This window comes from Miscanthus floridulus, chromosome 2, assembly GCF_019320115.1.
Source record: "Miscanthus floridulus cultivar M001 chromosome 2, ASM1932011v1, whole genome shotgun sequence".
Lineage (NCBI taxonomy): Eukaryota > Viridiplantae > Streptophyta > Magnoliopsida > Poales > Poaceae > Miscanthus > Miscanthus floridulus.
The window spans coordinates 121335716-121352831 of NC_089581.1; positions in this window are offsets into that span (position 1 = coordinate 121335716).

The window sequence follows — 17116 nt, forward strand, 5'->3', positions numbered from 1 at the left end:
CGCGCGGCTGGCGAGCGGGGGCGCGAAGGTGGCCGGCGTAGAGCACTAGCGTGGGCAAGGCTACGGTGGTGTGCGGTGGCGGTGGCTCGGGTTAGGGCATATGACGGCGCTGGTTAGGTTAAGGAAGAGGAACAGCGAAGGCTCGGTTAAATAATCCCCCAAACGTGACATAAAAAGGAAACCGAAAAGAGTCCTAAAGTCGCGTGAGATCCACTGACCGGACGCTCCGGTGGTAGCGACCGGACGCTACCACCTAGCGTCCGGTCGATTCCAGAGAGGTCCAAAACCTCTAGAATCGGGACCGGACGCGTTCGGTGGTCCATGACCGGACGCAGGCAGGGTCCGGTCAGTACTGCTTGTCCTTCCTTGATCGACCGGACGCTAAACCCTTCCTGACCGGACACACAGTCACAGCGTCCGGTCACTCCTTCATCAGCAGTTCACCTCCTATGAACTGACCGGACGCTGGACAGCAGCGTCCGGTGCACCTTTTCCAGCAAATCTTCAACCTTCCTTCACGTTGCCTGTTCCCAATCAAGTCTCAACTTGAATAAGATTCAAATAAACACCAATTGGGACTGATGTGAGTGACCTCTCTCAAACCCTCATATTTTTCAAAATATTTTGCCTTAGGCTATAATTCTTTTTAAGAAAATAGGCAACAAGAGAGCAAATGGAACAAAACAACAAAACAACATTCATGCATATGCAATACTTGTAAGTAAATCTAGTTGCTTGTCAAGTTTGATCCAAGGTTAAGCTTCTTCACACGCTTTTCGGCGGTTATCTTAACCATGTTAGACAAGCCCTATATGCATTGCCACAAATTAAACATGTTGTATATTATAATGAATGCAAGGGACAACACAAGCTCAATTTTTAGTGAAGTTACTAAAATCAAGTACATTGAGCTCATTCCGCAATCTACAAAATATAGCCTCATCTAGCGGTTTAGTGAAGATATCCGCTAATTGATCTTCGGATCTTACACCTTCTAATGATATATCATTTTTAGCTACATGATCTCTTAGAAAGTGATGGCGGATATCTATATGCTTGGTGCGAGAGTGTTGAACCGGATTATTTGCAAGTTTTACCGCACTTTTATTGTCGCACAAAAGAGGTACTTTCTCTAGAACTACTCCATAGTCTAGTAAAGTTTGTTTCATGTACAATATTTGTGCACAACAAGCACCCGTGGCAATGTATTCCGCTTCGGCGGTGGACAAAGCCACACTATTTTGTTTCTTGGAGGACCAAGACATAAGTGATCTACCAAGCAAATGGCACCCTCCGGATGTGCTCTTTCTATCAACTTTGCATCTGGCGTAGTCCGAATCGGAATAGCCAATTAATTCAAATAAAGCTCCTTTGGGATACCAAAGGCCAATGCTTGGTGTGTGCTTAAGATACCTAAGGATTCTTTTTACGGCAATTAAATGTGTTTCCTTAGGACTAGCTTGAAATCTAGCACACATACACACACTAAACATGATGTCGGGCCTAGATGCGGTTAAATATAACAAGCTACCAATCATAGAACGGTAGAGAGTTTGATCAACCGAGTTACCTCCCTCATCTAGGTCGAGATGTCCATTGGTAGGCATTGGGGTCTTGATTGGCTTACATTCATCCATCTTGAATCTCTTGAGAAGATCTTTTGTGTATTTCTCTTGAGAGATGAAGATGCCTTCTTTCATTTGCTTGACTTGAAAACCAAGAAAGAATGTAAGCTCACCAATCATTGACATCTCGAACTCCTTAGACATCAATTCACCAAATTCTTTGCATGAGTCTTCATTTGATGATCCAAAGATAATATCATCAACATATACTTGACAAATGAAGATATGCCCATCAAGCTTCTTGGTGAATAGTGTGGTGTCGACCTTCCCAATGGTGAAGCCCTTCTCAATAAGGAAATCCCGAAGGCGCTCATACCAAGCTCTTGGGGCTTGCTTAAGCCCATATAGTGCCTTAAACAACCTATAAACATGATTAGGATATCTAGGGTCTTCAAACCCGAGAGGTTGATCAACATAGACTAGTTCATTAATAAAGCCATTTAAGAATGCACTTTTCACATCCATTTGATATAGTTTCATTTCATGATGTGATGCATATGCAAGAAGGATACGGATGGCTTCTAATCTTGCAACCGGTGCAAAGGTTTCTCCAAAATCTAAACCTTCAACTTGAGAGAACCCCTTTGCAACTAGTCTTGCCTTGTTCCTCACAACAACACCTTGATCATCTTGCTTGTTTCAGAACACCCACTTCGTTCCAATGACTCTTGCACCTTTTGGTCGCTCTTCAAGATTCCAAACTTCATTGCGAGTGAAGTTGTTCAACTCTTCATGCATGGCATTGATCCAATCCGGATCTTTAAGAGCTTCTTCTACCTTGGTAGGCTCATAGCAAGAGACAAAAGAGTGATGAGCAATAAATGAAGTAAGTTTTTTATATCGAGTCATCACCCCCTTTGTTGGACTCCCTATGATGAGATCTTGTGGATGATCTTGTAGGAGAGGTGTATTTCTTCTATTGACCACTTGAGGAGGAGGTTGTGGAGCATCAACATCTTGTGCTTGTACCACCATTTGCTCATGGGAGATATGAGTATCTTCATTTTCTACTCTCCCATCTTTTTCACCATCTTGTGGTACACTTGATGAAGAAGGTTGGTTAATGATTTGTACATCATCTTCATCATCTTTTGGCTTGATGTCTCCTACTAGAATATTCTTCATAGCCTCCCTCAATGGTTCATCACCTACATCATCAAGATTCTCATGTGCTCCTTGGGAGCCATTAGATTCATCAAATTCCACATCATATGTTTCTTCAACCAAGCCAGTGGCATGATTAAATACTCTATATGCTTTGGACTTCAATGAGTAACCAACAAGAAAACCTATATCACAACGTCTTTGAAACTTCCCTAGGTGTTGCCGCTTCTTGTAGATGTAGCACTTGCAACCAAACACCCTAAAGAAGGAGACGTCCGGCTTCTTCCCATTGAGCAACTCATACGGAGTCTTGACAAGGAACTTTTGAAGAAATAGGCGGTTGGATGCATAACATGTGGTGTTGATTGCTTCCGCCCATAGAGCTTCGGGGGTGTTGTACTCATCTAGCATTGTCCTTGCAAGAGTGATCAAAGTCCGGTTCTTCCTCTCAACCACACCATTTTGTTGAGGAGTATAGGTTGCGGAGACTTCATGTTTGATTCCAACTTCATCACAATAAGCTTCTATGTTTGTGTTGTCAAACTCTTTGCCATTGTCACTTCTTATCTTCTTGAGCTTCACTTCAAATTCATTTTGAGCTCTCTTGGCAAACTTCTTGAAACAAGATGCAACTTCAGATTTGTCATGAAGGAAGAACACCCATGTATATCTTGAATAGTCATCCACAATCACAAGACAATAGAGATTTCCTCCCAAACTCTTGTATGTTGTTGGTCCAAATAAATCCATGTGTAGGAGTTCTAGCACTCTTGTGGTTGACATGAAAGCTTTGGTTGGATGAGTGTTTGCAACTTGCTTGCCGGCTTGACATGCACTACAAAGCTTGTCCTTCTCAAACTTCACATCCTTCAACCCTCTCACCAAATCATTCTTCATAAGCTTCTTGAGTGAGCTCATCCCAACATGAGCAAGTCTTCTATGCCATAGCCACCCAAGTGTTGTTTTGGTGAATAGGCAAGTCTTCAAGTTTGCATCTTTGGAGGTAAAGTCAACTAGATATAAGTTGTTGTATCTAAATCCATTGAATATCACTTGATTATCATCTACCTTAGATACAACCACCTCCTTCTCGGTGAACAAGCATTGGAAGCCAAGATCACACAATTGTCCAACGGATAGCAAGTTGAAACTCAATGAAGCAACATAGAGCACATTGGAGATGGAATGATCATTTGATATTGTCACTTTGCCCAATCCTTTGACCTTGCCCTTTGAATTATCTCCAAATGTTATTTTCTCTTGTCCATCTACCTCTTCATCTAGTGAGGTGAACATACGAGGATCACCGGTCATATGTTGAGTGCAACCACTATCAATAACCCAATGACTTCCACCGGTCTTGTAGTTCACCTACACACAAGAGATTCAAGCTTTAGGGATCCAAACTTGTTGAGGGCCCTTCACCTTCTCAACAAGTGACTTAGCCACCCAAATTTTCTTAGGCCTACTCTTGTTGGGGGGACCTAAGAACATGACTTTCATCTTTCCACTCGAATCTTTTCTAAGCATGTAGTGAGCGTTGAAAGCAAAGGGTCTAGCATGCTTGGGCAAGGGTTGTGGTGGTGGAGTTTGATACTCATGAGCAAAGTGGCCTTCTTGTCCACACTCAAAACATCTCTTTGGCTTTGGCTTTGGCTTTGATTGTTGGTGTTGAGCTTGAGCCTTCTTCTTCTCTACACTTGCCATATATCCAATGCCACTTCTATCCATCTTCATGACAGTATTCATGAGTAGCTCACTTTGGAGATGCTTGCCTCTAGCAAACTTGCTCAATCCCACCTTGAGATGCTCTTTCTCCATCTTGAGCTTCTTGTTCTCTTCCTTGAGAATGTCATTGTTCTTTTCCTCCTTGAGTTTCTTGATTTCTTCTTTTAGCTTCTCATTCTCAAGGATCACCTCTTTGTCATGATCAAGAGTTTCTAGCACAATGGTGTTGTGACTTTTCATTTCTTCAAGATCTTTCATGAGCTTCTTATTGTCACTCTTGAGCTTGACATACTCATCATAGTCATTGCACTCAACCACTTGCTTGCCCTTGCTACTAGATCCATGCTCAATGCTTTCATCAATTAAATCATCACATGAGGTAGCTATATCAATCTTAACAACATGGTTAGTAGCATCATGTGGCTCATTTGGTAAGAATTCTTGTGCAATAATAAGGGTATCATAATTGATCTTTAGAGTTGTATATTCATCCTTTAGCTTATTGTGACTAGTGATAAGCTCATTGTGCACCCACTCAAGTTTATCATTTTTATCTTTAAGCTCTTTCTTAGAAGATTTGAGCTCCTTGAGTTTGGATGATATAGAATCATTTGTTTCTTTGAGCTCATCATTAGCCTTTTCTAATGTATCACACTTAGCTAAGAGTGAATCATTTTTAGCATCAAGTTTTTCATTTGTAGCTCTACTCTTTCTAATGATCTTAGTATATTTTCTTAGTATTTTGACAAGATCATCATATGTAGGTGAGTCATCATCATCGCTATCGTTATCATCATCACTAGCATGTTCATCATCACTACTATCATCACTCTTAGTTACCTTGCGTTCACCTTTGGCCATAAGGCATAGGTGTGTAGAGGATGATGGCGATGGTGGCGGTGAAGATGCAAGATCAATAGCAATGGCGGCCACCTTTTCATCGTCACTATCATCATCGGATGATCCACTTGATGAATCAATGTCCGTGAGCCAATCACCGACAATGTAGGCCTTGCCACTCTTCTTCTTCTTGTAGAAGTCCCTCTTTTTGCCATCTCTCTTCTTGTATGGCTTGTTCTTTTTCTTTTCATCTTCATCGCTTGAATCATCTTTCTTGCCCTTGTTCTTGAACTTGTCTTTCTTAGGCTTTGTGCATTGATGAGCTAGGTGGCCAAGTTCGCCACAATTGTAGCAATCCATCTCGGAGATTGGCTTTCTTCTTGAGCTAATGAAGAACTTCTTCTTCTTGCCATCAAACTTGATGCCACTCTTGTTTAGCCTTTTTAGCATCTTGGTGGTCTTCTTCACCATGAGGGCAAGGCTTTCTTCATCATCTTCATCACTTGAGCTCTCATATTCAAGTCTTGCTTTGCCCTTGTCTTGGCTAGCTTTGAATGCTAAGTCCTTCTATTTCTTCTTTGTAGAGGATGAGCCATCTTGTGGTGTGATGTGCATGTACATCTCATGAGCATTGATCTTTCCCAAGATTTGTGTCGGTGTAGCGGCGGAAAGATCACCTTGATGTAGCACGGTCACAATGTGCCCATATTTATCAATGGGGAGGACACTCAAGATTTTTCTCACAACGTCGGATGGTGACATTTGAGTAAGTCTAAGCCCATTGACTTCCTCTACAAGAACATTTAATCGAGAATATATCTCATTAGCACTTTCTTTGGGAAACATCTCAAAAGAATTTAGCTTTTTAATCATAAGATGGTAGCGTTCCTCACGCTCACTCTTGGTTCCCTCATGGAGCGCACAAACGTCTGACCATAGTGCATGGGCGTCTTTGTGGTTCCTTACACGATTGAACACATCTTTGCAAAGGCCTCTAAAGATGGTGTTGCGAGCCTTTGCATTCCATTTTTCATAATTCACTTCATCGCCTTGAAGTTGTGCGGCATTCCTAGGTGTTGGGAACCCTTGAGAGGCGGCTCTAAGTATTCCAACATCTAGAGCTTCTAAGTACGCTTCCATGCGGATTTTCCAATATGGAAAATCATCTCCCTCAAAGATAGGAGGAGGTTCATCCCCGTGAGACATCTTGCTCTAAGCGATTAAGCTTAAAAACATGAGCACGAGGCTTTGATACCAATTGAAAGGATCAAGATGCCCAAGAGGGGGGGTGAATTGGGCTAATTCTAAATTCTCTTGCAATAATCAAATCCTATGGATAGCCCAATTAACCCCTTGTGCCTAGAAAAGTGTTTATATTAAACAAATGCACAACAACCTCGCAACCTATGTTCCAAACTTACTCTAGCAAGCAATTCTATGAATGTAAAACAAGTATTGAAATGCTCAAATTAAATACTCAAAGTAAGTGCTCAAAGTAAATAGAGAGAGAAAGGAACGTGGCGATGTTTTGCCGAGGTATCGGAGAGTCACCACTCCCCACTAGTCCTTGTTGGAGCACCCGCGCAAGGGTGTAGCTCCCCCTTGATCCGCGCAAGGATCAAGTGCTCTCTATGGGTTGATTCTTCGACACTCTGTCGCGGTGAATCACCCAAAGCCGCTCACAACTTGAGTTGGGTCACCCACAAGCTCCGCCGGGTGAACACCAAACTCCCAATCACCACCAAGCCGTCTAGGTGATGGCGATCACCAAGAGTAACAAGCACGAACTCTCACTTGACCACGCGAAGCCTAATGAGAAGATGGATGCACACTTTGCTACTCTTGATTTGCTAGTGAGGCTACTCTCTTGGATTCTCAAATCACAAACACCTCACTAGGACCTTGCTCTTCTTGGCACTCACAAACATGTTTCTCAGCTGTTGGAATGAGCAAAAGTTGCTCCACTCATGAGTGGAGCTTCTATTTATAAGGCAGCCTGAAAAACGAACCATTATGAGCTTCTACGGGATGACCGGACGCTCCGATCATTTTGACCGGACGCTCTGGTCAGTTCAACCCGCGTATAGTTTTCAAGTGATGACCGGATGCTGTCAGAGTCTGGTCAGTACCGACCAAACGCGTCTGGTCGCTCTTGGATGCTTACTGTAAACGACCGGATGCTAGATACTCAGGGTCCGGTCACCACTGACCGGACGTGTCCGGTCACTCTTTCCCAAGTCTGGACCCTTACTGGAGTTGACCGGACGCTGGCCCTCAGCGTCCGGTCACATGACCTTCCAGCGTCCGGTCACACCAGACTTGATTACCTCAGTCAAATGAACTGACCGGACCCTGCGGCCAGCGTCCGGTCGCACCGGAGCCAGCGTCCGGTCAGTGTTTGACACTCCATTCACTTCCAACTTTCGAACATATGTGAATGAAGTTTGCTCCAAAGGATCTTAGGCATTCATAGGAGCTACCTAGAGCTAGTTTTAACAAGTGTGCACCACACCTAACTCACTAGACTCAACTAGGTCAAGCTACCCATTCATACCCCCCTTCATAGTATGGACAAAGGAAAAACAAAGTCCTAAACTACTCTAAGTGTCTCTCCAACTCCAATTGACACTTAGAACTAGTCATCCTTAACCTTGTCGTCCATGCTTTGAGAACCGAAACGATTTCCATCGTAGGGGTATGACAACCTTGATTGCCCAATCGATCTCCATTACCATGACCTAACTTAATTGCCTCTGCAAAACACACGTTAGTCATAGTAATCTTGTATTGACATTAATCATCGAAATCCAACTAGGGGCCTAGATGCTTTCAAATCGGCAAGTGGATGTTAGCATTATCAGAATTTGAACTACGTTACGAATCGACTAAGGCAGTTAAGGGGCAAGTTATGGCTGATTTTGTCACTCAGCATTGTAATACAGTGGACTCTCTGGAGGTTGCTCCTTGGACACTTTTCTTCGATGGGTCCACATGTGGTGAAGGAGCAGGTATCGGCATTGTGTTGATTTCACCTCAAGGAAGGAAGTATGAGTTTTCATTACCGATTGTTGCTACATCGACAAACAATCAGGTTGAATACCAAGCCTTGATAAAAGGGTTAGAATTGCTGAAGGAGATACGTGCCGATGCTATTGAAATCTTTGGTGATTCTATGCTAGTTATAAATCAATTGGCTGGGATTTATGAATGCCGAAGTGAAGTTTTAATTTCGTATTATGAAAGATGTTTGCAATTGTTGAAAGGGTTTAGAGATTTTTGTCTTGAACATATTTCTCGACTGCATAATGAGGAGGCTAATCGACTAGCTCAGCATACTTTAGGGTATCAGCCTATTCAGGAAGTGCCAACATCGGCAGTCGATACCGATGACTGGAGAAAGGAGATTGTCGATTATTTAAAGGATCCATATAAAAAGGTTGAAAGACGTATAAGGTTCCAAGCTACCAAGTATGTGCTCCTCGATGATGAATTGTATTATCGAACTATAGATGGAGTTTTACTCAGATGTGTTAGCAGTGATGAATCGAAAAGTTTGATGGGTGAAATTCATGAAGGAGTGTGTGGAGCGCATCAATCGGCTTTCAAGATAAAGTGGATGATCAGAAGGAATGGATACTATTGGCCGACTATTCTTGAAGATTGTTTTAAATATTTTAAAGGATGTCAGGGGTGTCAAAAGTTTGGTAATATTCAAAGAGCGCCTGCATCGGCTATGAACCCTATAATTAAACCTTGGTCGTTCCGGGGATGGGCTATCGATCTCATCGGTCAGATTTATCCGCCATCGAGCAAAGGACATAAATTTATTCTGGTTGCTACCGATTATTTCACAAAATGGGTTGAGGCAATTCCTTTAAAAAAGGTGACATCGGCTAATATGATCGATTTTGTGAAAGAGCATATTGTTTACCGATTTGGTATTCCTCAAACTATCACTACCGATCAGGGTACTATGTTTACATCGGGAGAATTTGATGAGTTTGCTGTAGGTATGGGAATTAAAGTTTTAAATTCTTCTCCATATTATGCTCAAGCTAATGGTCAGGCTGAGGCTTCTAACAAAGGGATCATCAAACTCATTAAGCGCAAAATTAAAGAAAATCCTAAGAGGTGGCATACAGTATTAAATGAAGCCTTGTGGTCATATCGGATGTCATGTCATGGTGCAACCAAAGTAATGCCTTATCAGTTAGTAAATGGACACGACGCAGTATTGCCTTGGGAAATTAAAACTGGCTCTAGGCGAATACGTTCTCAAAATCAGCTGACAGCCGATGATTATGATACTCTTATGAAGGATGAGTTGGAAGATGTGGCGGGTCATCGGTTAAGGGCTTTAGTTAGCATCGAAGAAAATAAGAAAAGAGTAGCCAGATGGTATGACAAGAAGGTGAAGGTAAAGGAGTTTGCCGATGGAGATCTGGTCTGGAAATTGATTTTACCGATTGGGACTAAAAGTTCAAAGTTTGGAAAGTGGTCTCCTAATTGGGAAGGTCCATATCGGATAAATCAGTCTGTTCCTGGTAACGCATATATTCTAGAAACCCTCGAAGGGGTTGTGTTTCCCAGAGCATTAAATGGAAAATATTTAAAGAAATATTACCCTAATATCTGGATGGATGCATAACAGTATAAGTGCCGATAACAGTCCTATCGGCTAAAATTATACAAGGATGTCAATGTCTCATAAAGTGCCGATGCAATAGACAAGATTTACAAGTTTAACAAGGATTGGATAGCCAATATCACACGCAGGTGAATCTGGTCGGCTTCCTTCATTTCTTTGATGTCTTCATCGGCAGCACCCTCCACAGGCTTGAGTTTTTTCTTCATGGCCAAGGCTTTGCGAGCCTGGATGTCTCTTTCTTGCTGAAGGGCCTTGATGGCATCGGGTAGCTGGCTTTCTTCTTGTTGGGTATGAGTTAAGGCTGCCTTGACTTCTTTCAATTCAGCCAATAGAGCCATCCTCTTTGCCAATAAATCTAAGATTTTCTGCTTAAGTTCAGCACCCGAAGTCTGCAAGTTGCCGATGCCCTTGTGCTTCTCATCGGCAATCTGTTTCAGTTGTAGCATCTCTTCTTTGAGTTGAGCCTGAGTTGCTCTATCGGCAATGCGTTGAGCAGCCCGTTGATATTGCAGTTGGCGGCTTTCTAAATGGGCTGCTGGGAAGAGTGCTTCTTCAACATCGGCAGGGACCTGGCCACGGATTGTTTTGAAAATTGCCTTTGTGGGGTCCGAGTCATCTACCAGTTGGGCGGTATCCTGCTGTAACAAGTCCAGGAGAGCTTCCAACCTGGACTTAATTTCTGCCGATATTGTTCCCAGTGCAAGGGAAGAACTTGTTTCCTCTCTATCATTGTCAGGAACGTCAATGGCAAAGGAAAATAGGCTGTTTGGGGAGTCTTATTCCTAAGAAAAAGAAAAAGAGGTTAGTTAAGGATAAGTATAAATATTATAAATCGACTAGGTCAATCGGCTTACCTATTTCAAGGCAATTTCCTGTACTTGACTGGAGGAAGCAGCCTGGAGTATGCCGTGTGGAGGATCGGCTGAGCTTGCTGATGGGATATCCTCTATGGCCTCATCGGTGGTTGGCCCTTGGGGTATGATGACTGATGGTATGTCCTGTACAGGAGGATTAACTGCTTGCTCAGTTGCATCGACTGATTCTGGCTGGCTTGCAGACATTGGGGTAGATGTGGGGATCGGCATGGACTTCTGTCGTTTTGGCTGTGCCTTGGCATCTATTAAGGCTTTGCGCTTTGCTTGGGCCTCAGCAACGGTTGGCTGGGGGGCATCGACACTTGTTGGTTGTGGAGCTTGAACATCTGGTATGCTTGCCGATGTACCCATTTGTTGCTGCAAAACAAGTGTAAGGTATGATATTTAACAGATAAAATGTAAAATTAAACGAATACCTCTGAAGGTTTGTCAGAGGTAGTGGTGCTTGATGTCGGAGGAATTGCCGATGATGATCCAGTAGTGGCTCTTACACCCTGATGATTAATGTTAATACAGTTTGTGATCGGCATGAGTAGAAATAAATAGGGTTGTTACCTTGAATGCCTTGATCAGGGTTATAGCAGCAGCCAATGGAGTGGCCCTTGCTGTAGCCAATTTAGACTTGGAGGTGATGGTCTTGGCACGGGTCTTCTGGTAAGTCAAAGCAGCTAAGGTGGGGGCGTTGTAGCCGATCGGTGATATCGGGGAAACATGCCGAAGATCGAAGGGTTTCCCACTTTTGCTCATAGATGGTGCTGGGTTGTTAACCTGTCACGAGAAAGTTAGTTACCGATATATGAAAGGAAAAAGCAGAAGGGAGTTAAAAAAAACTTACTGCGTCATCAGGGATGGCGTATTCAGGGTCGATCATGTGCTAATATGTGTGAGCAGATGTTGCAAACAGTTGTTCCCTCCACTCTTGCCACCATTGCTTATATGATTCGGTGATGAAAGATGTTGGCGTCCAGATGGATATATCGACATCTATAGTATCGGCATCGGGGGAAAGTCACACTACCCTGCTCCAATCTATTCCGCAGGTGATTGTTTCTCTGGGTTTGATCACATCGGCAAAACAAAGTTTGATTGGCAGTTGCCCAAAAGCCAATTGACGGGATACTACCGATGGATTGTAAAATTCATACGTGATATTGGTGTTTTTCCCGCTACCGAATGTGTTTACTGGGATTGCCCTAGGAGTAATGATGGCCATCATGAGTTCATTATCCTAATTCAGAGTGTCATCAGCAAAGTTGAAAAGAAGGGGGAATCTGTTTTCTTCATCAATATAAGGTACCCAGGCCCTATGATCATGAGAAAGACCATTGTAGAAGCTTTGGAAGAATTTGCCGATCTGGTCTTCATTGGCCTCTATTCCAGGGAGGACAATTATGGCTTCACCAAAATTGAGGGGTGAGCGTGTTGCCAATTCCTCATCCCCAAGCACGTGGTCTTCAGCAATTTCTCATGGGAATTGTTGGGCAAAGAAGTCCCATTGCAAACGTTTGTGCATATGGGCATTCAGCCACATGTTGATAAACCACCACGGGCCTCCTAAGTTGCCGATGGGTTCGCCAAGCAAAAGTTTCTGAGACACTTGATGAAGAAGATGATAAGTGGAGCTCAGAAGGTATCAGCCAAGAGGGAACCTTACACCATTGGCCAAGAGTTTAGCCACGGGGAGGAAGGCGTTGGTTGGTCCTACTGATCGACCACAAAAGATAAATTTTTCTAACCACATATTCAAGAATGTGGCATGTTCCTTCTGGTTAACTGTCCCGGTCCTCTGGCATTCTTGAATATATCCTATCCAACCGCCGATGTTGCGGGTATTCACCCTATATTTAGATTTTCTGCCATAGATGGAGCCTTCATCGGCAATTGAAATGTCCAAGCCAGTGAGCATGTAGACATCGGCAAGTGTGGGAGTAGCTGGGCCATGTCCAAACATAAAAGTGTTTGTTGTGTCTAACCAGAAGTAAGCAGCTGCAATCATCATTAACTCGTTCTTTTGCATATCGGCAATGGATAGCCTAATGCATTGGTCTAGCTTCTGTTCTGCCTAGTGTACTTGCATCGACCTGTTGACCCTCAAGTACCAATCTTTCCACCCTTTGATGGTTTTGGGCCAAGATCAGAATGTATCTTTCTATAAATTCAGAGAGAAATTTTGGGCTCTAAAAGGGATTCTGTTAACCTCTGCATTAATCAGATCAGTTGGATCTGGGTTGCCCATTGGTCCTAGGCATTGGAAATGCGGCTGATCGGTTGGAATAACTAATTTGTTGCGAAGTTCCTAAGTTTAGAGGATCCGAAGAATAAAGAAAAAGAGAAAAAATTATCAACTGTATGAACTCGCAAAGACCAGAGGAATCGAGGTAAAAAGTAACGGAAGTGGAACGAACCGCAAGGACGTTGAAGTTGATTGCCATTATCTTGAGGTAGATGGGGGCACGAGCTGGAGACTCGAGGTTGACGCTGGAGAAAAGTTCTTGTTCGTTGAGGTCGCGTAGTTGTTCGTCGGAGTCACCGCCGGAAAGAGAGAATGTCAAAGATTGGAGTCTGAGGGTAGAAGACGAGCGTTCCGGAGAAATCTATTTATAAGCCGCTTGGAGTAGGGGTATTCTGGACTTATCTCTATGCCGCGCGCATGTGGGTCGAGGTGGTTCAGATGGATATGGTAACTATTTGCACGATAATCAAGGGATTGTACAGATGATTTGATGGCAAGTAATCATGACTTGGAAGAGATCTCGGTATAGGATATTTTAATTCTGAAAATAGCGGCATTATTATGTTAGGATCTTGCCGATGGATTATTGTTTCGGTATCTTAACCATAATCAGGGCAAGAATGGTTGGAAATTGTGTGATATTTACTGAGGTGCGTGAATCAGGACTAGATTTGATTAGATTTGATAACAGATCAAGTTTTGGCTTAGAGGATGAGTTACGGTAATTGGGCAAAGGCAAACGTTATCTGGAGTAAATTTCAGAGCATTAATGGTTTTATACTCCGAAATTGGGGGGCATGTGTTGACACCATTTTTTGCACGTGTCAAAATGATTAGAGTGGGCTAATCGGCAGGAGAAAAGTTACTGTATACGCTGACAGCCGATGAAAATCAGCTTGTAAAGATGGTTGCCGATGAATGGTAGTGATCGATGGAAAGGTTGATTTAGACTCGGGCATTGTCGATAAGGTTGGAGATGTTATTGTCGATGCCGATGAAGGAAGGCTTGAAAACTACTACCGATGAAACAGGAAGTATGCCGATGAAAAGGAGGTCGGTGAGAATTCCATCGTAATTGAGGCGGACAGGGAAATAGATAGGAGTTGATTTCCTTTTCTATATTTGTTAGAGTATGATTCATGTAAGAGTCACGTGTTTCCTTAGATATGGACTTGGTGTCCTAGTCGTATTTGGTTATGTCTCTTTAGATCAGGGTATAAATATAGATTGAGGGGCAATGTAATATATATCAATCAATATCAAAACCAATTTTTACTCCTATTTGCATCTACTTACTTTTCGGCGACTTCGTCAATTTGTATATTTTTCCTTTTTATGAGTTCTCATTGATTCGGCGAGTTGCATCGCTTCAGTGCGACCTTCGGTGATTCTCGAGTTCCGCGTGAGTACCTTTTGGCCGTGACTTCTGGGCGTATCGCTGTTGTTAGGACCAAAGTGCTCGTATCTTCATCCTTGTCAATTAACAGGTCAAATCGACTGACACGCTTTGGATATCGATTCGGGTATTAGCCCTTTGTGTTTGCAGATCCACTTTTGCATCAACAGAGGCCTTGGGCACCTCCCAAAAATTGCTCTACTAAGGGGGAATGTTTTAGTCTCAAATCCTTTGGTGGAGAGGTTGTAGAAGGTAAGAAAATGCTATTCCATTTTTTTGAAGTTTTAATGGTTGGTTAGTGAGTAATTAGAGTTTTGTTTCTCTCTCTCTTCTATGGTGCTTGAGCTACTTATGAAGCAAATTAGATCTAAGTTTTAAATGTACTAGGGTAAATTAGGAAGGGGAATAAGATCATACCCTTATTTGATCCATGTTTCTTGATTTTAGTGAACAATTAGTTAGTTTTATGCATGTTTCATGTGCATGTAGATCTAGATCTAGGGTTTGGTTTTTTTATTAATTTCGTTTTTGTAAATTTATGTTTGATAAAATTGGACTAGGGTTTGTATGAAAGATATTGGGTAAAGTATAATTGTTGCTAATTGTTATCTTTGAAATTGTTTATTGTAATCAATAAATATGTATTTTAATTATTTATGGATAAATGGGCCATTAATTAATTTTCCTCTACCATGGTGTGTTTGTATGCTTCATGTAATTATATTAGATTTATATTCATATATATCTGAAGTATATATAATCATTCTCAAGTAATTATTAATTTGATTTATTTTTATATATATCTGAATAAGTAGTCCTTTAATGTTTGTTTTGTTATTGTTGTAAAAGATGAAGTACAGGAACTCTTGGATGTATGGTTCATTAAGGTTCAAGGCAGGTTTCTGTGAAGAGGTGGATAAATTTATTGAAGCCGTAAAGAAACATGCAACGACATTGAAAGAGAATAAGGATACAATTATTTACTCCTGTAAAGATTGCAAGAACCATATAGCATGGACAAATGTGACTATCATCAGATCACATTTAATTATGCGAGGATTTGTTGAGGACTACACAGTGTGAATTCATCATGATGAAACGGTTATTGTTAACGACGAGGATGAGGAGGAATACGATGACGAAACCATAGAATCCATGTCCCAATATTCAGCAGAGCTTGATGCACGAATGGATTTTGAGTTTAGCGATGGTAACGACGAAGGTAGTGCCAATAATGATGGTGGAGCACGTGTCGAGGATGAAGATGATTTGGAGGACATGATTCGAGCCCTTGGACCAGAGATTTTACTAAATAGCCTGAAAGATCTAGAAATTTTTGAAAGGGTGACAAAAACATCGAAGGAGACTGTGTATGGTGTTGAAAAGGGTTGTCTGACACATTAGACATTACTAATTCGCACGTGGTGCCTGTAAGTCCTTGTCCTCCCGATATGATATAAATGTAATCTTTGAATTTTGTTGTAACTAACCCACGCCGTGATTTGTAGAATGTAAGTGCACATTATCAAACAAATGCCAAGTGTGAAAGCCGGGTATCTAGACCCTCAAGCTATAGCCCAAACAAATTTTAATTACCCTAAACAGTGGACATTAGATGCCAAAGAGATAGCTGCTGCAAAGACTCTTTGGGAGAAAGAGCGTATCTGTACGGCGAAACTAAGGGAAGAGTCCATTAAGGTTGCGGCATACATTGTCCTGGCTTTCAAAAATCTCCAACAACACTCTACTATATGGCTACCATACAACTTCGAGTAAGTTCAACTCTATACTTAAAGCTTTGTTCGATATATTTTATTCAATGCAAAAGAGCTTATCTAGTTCTATGATTAAATCCATGCAGCAACCACTGGATTTGTATAGCCATCGATGTCGGGAGGAGCATGGCATGGGTCTTTGATTCAATAGATAGGGATCCGGTGATATACAAAGACTTCATATCGATTCTCAAGACGTATACATATTGACAATACTCATTAGCTTATATGTGTGTATACGTACTTGTAACGTTCACTTTTGGATTCTAACAAGTTGTATTTGCTAAAATAATTTGAACAGGGCATTTAGGTTCTATGTCACTAATCATCACGGAAGGCATGATCCAGCAAGGAAGGAAAAACTAGTTATAAAAACACTATGTGCGATAAGCGTAACTTACTTCTTTAGTACTTCGTTACATAGCTGTCAAAAGCATTACTTAACATTTTCATATGTAAAACACAGAGTGCCCTAAGCAGAAGCCTAGGAGTGTATATTGTGGATACTATATATGTTCTATGATGAGTAACACCGATGCCTACAAGAGACACCCCTTAAGGGTAAGTTTGAACCTCTTCACCTATAGTATGAAAACTTCGTACATGGTATGAAATACTAAACTAAAACTTATTCTCTTGTAGTGGAGAGAAGAGAAAGGAATGAAAAGAGACCCATACAAGGATGATCAACTCTTAGAGCTCGTCGACGACCTTTGCCACTTCATATTGGACCAGATTATACACGTCAAAGGCGCCTACAATGACCGAGAGCCTGAGTTAGGTATAAATCCTCAGTACCAACACATTCGTGAGACTGAAAGGCTAGCTCTAGGACGTTGATAACAGTGTGTATGGAATTTATATATTTAATGATGGATTGTATATATTCTTG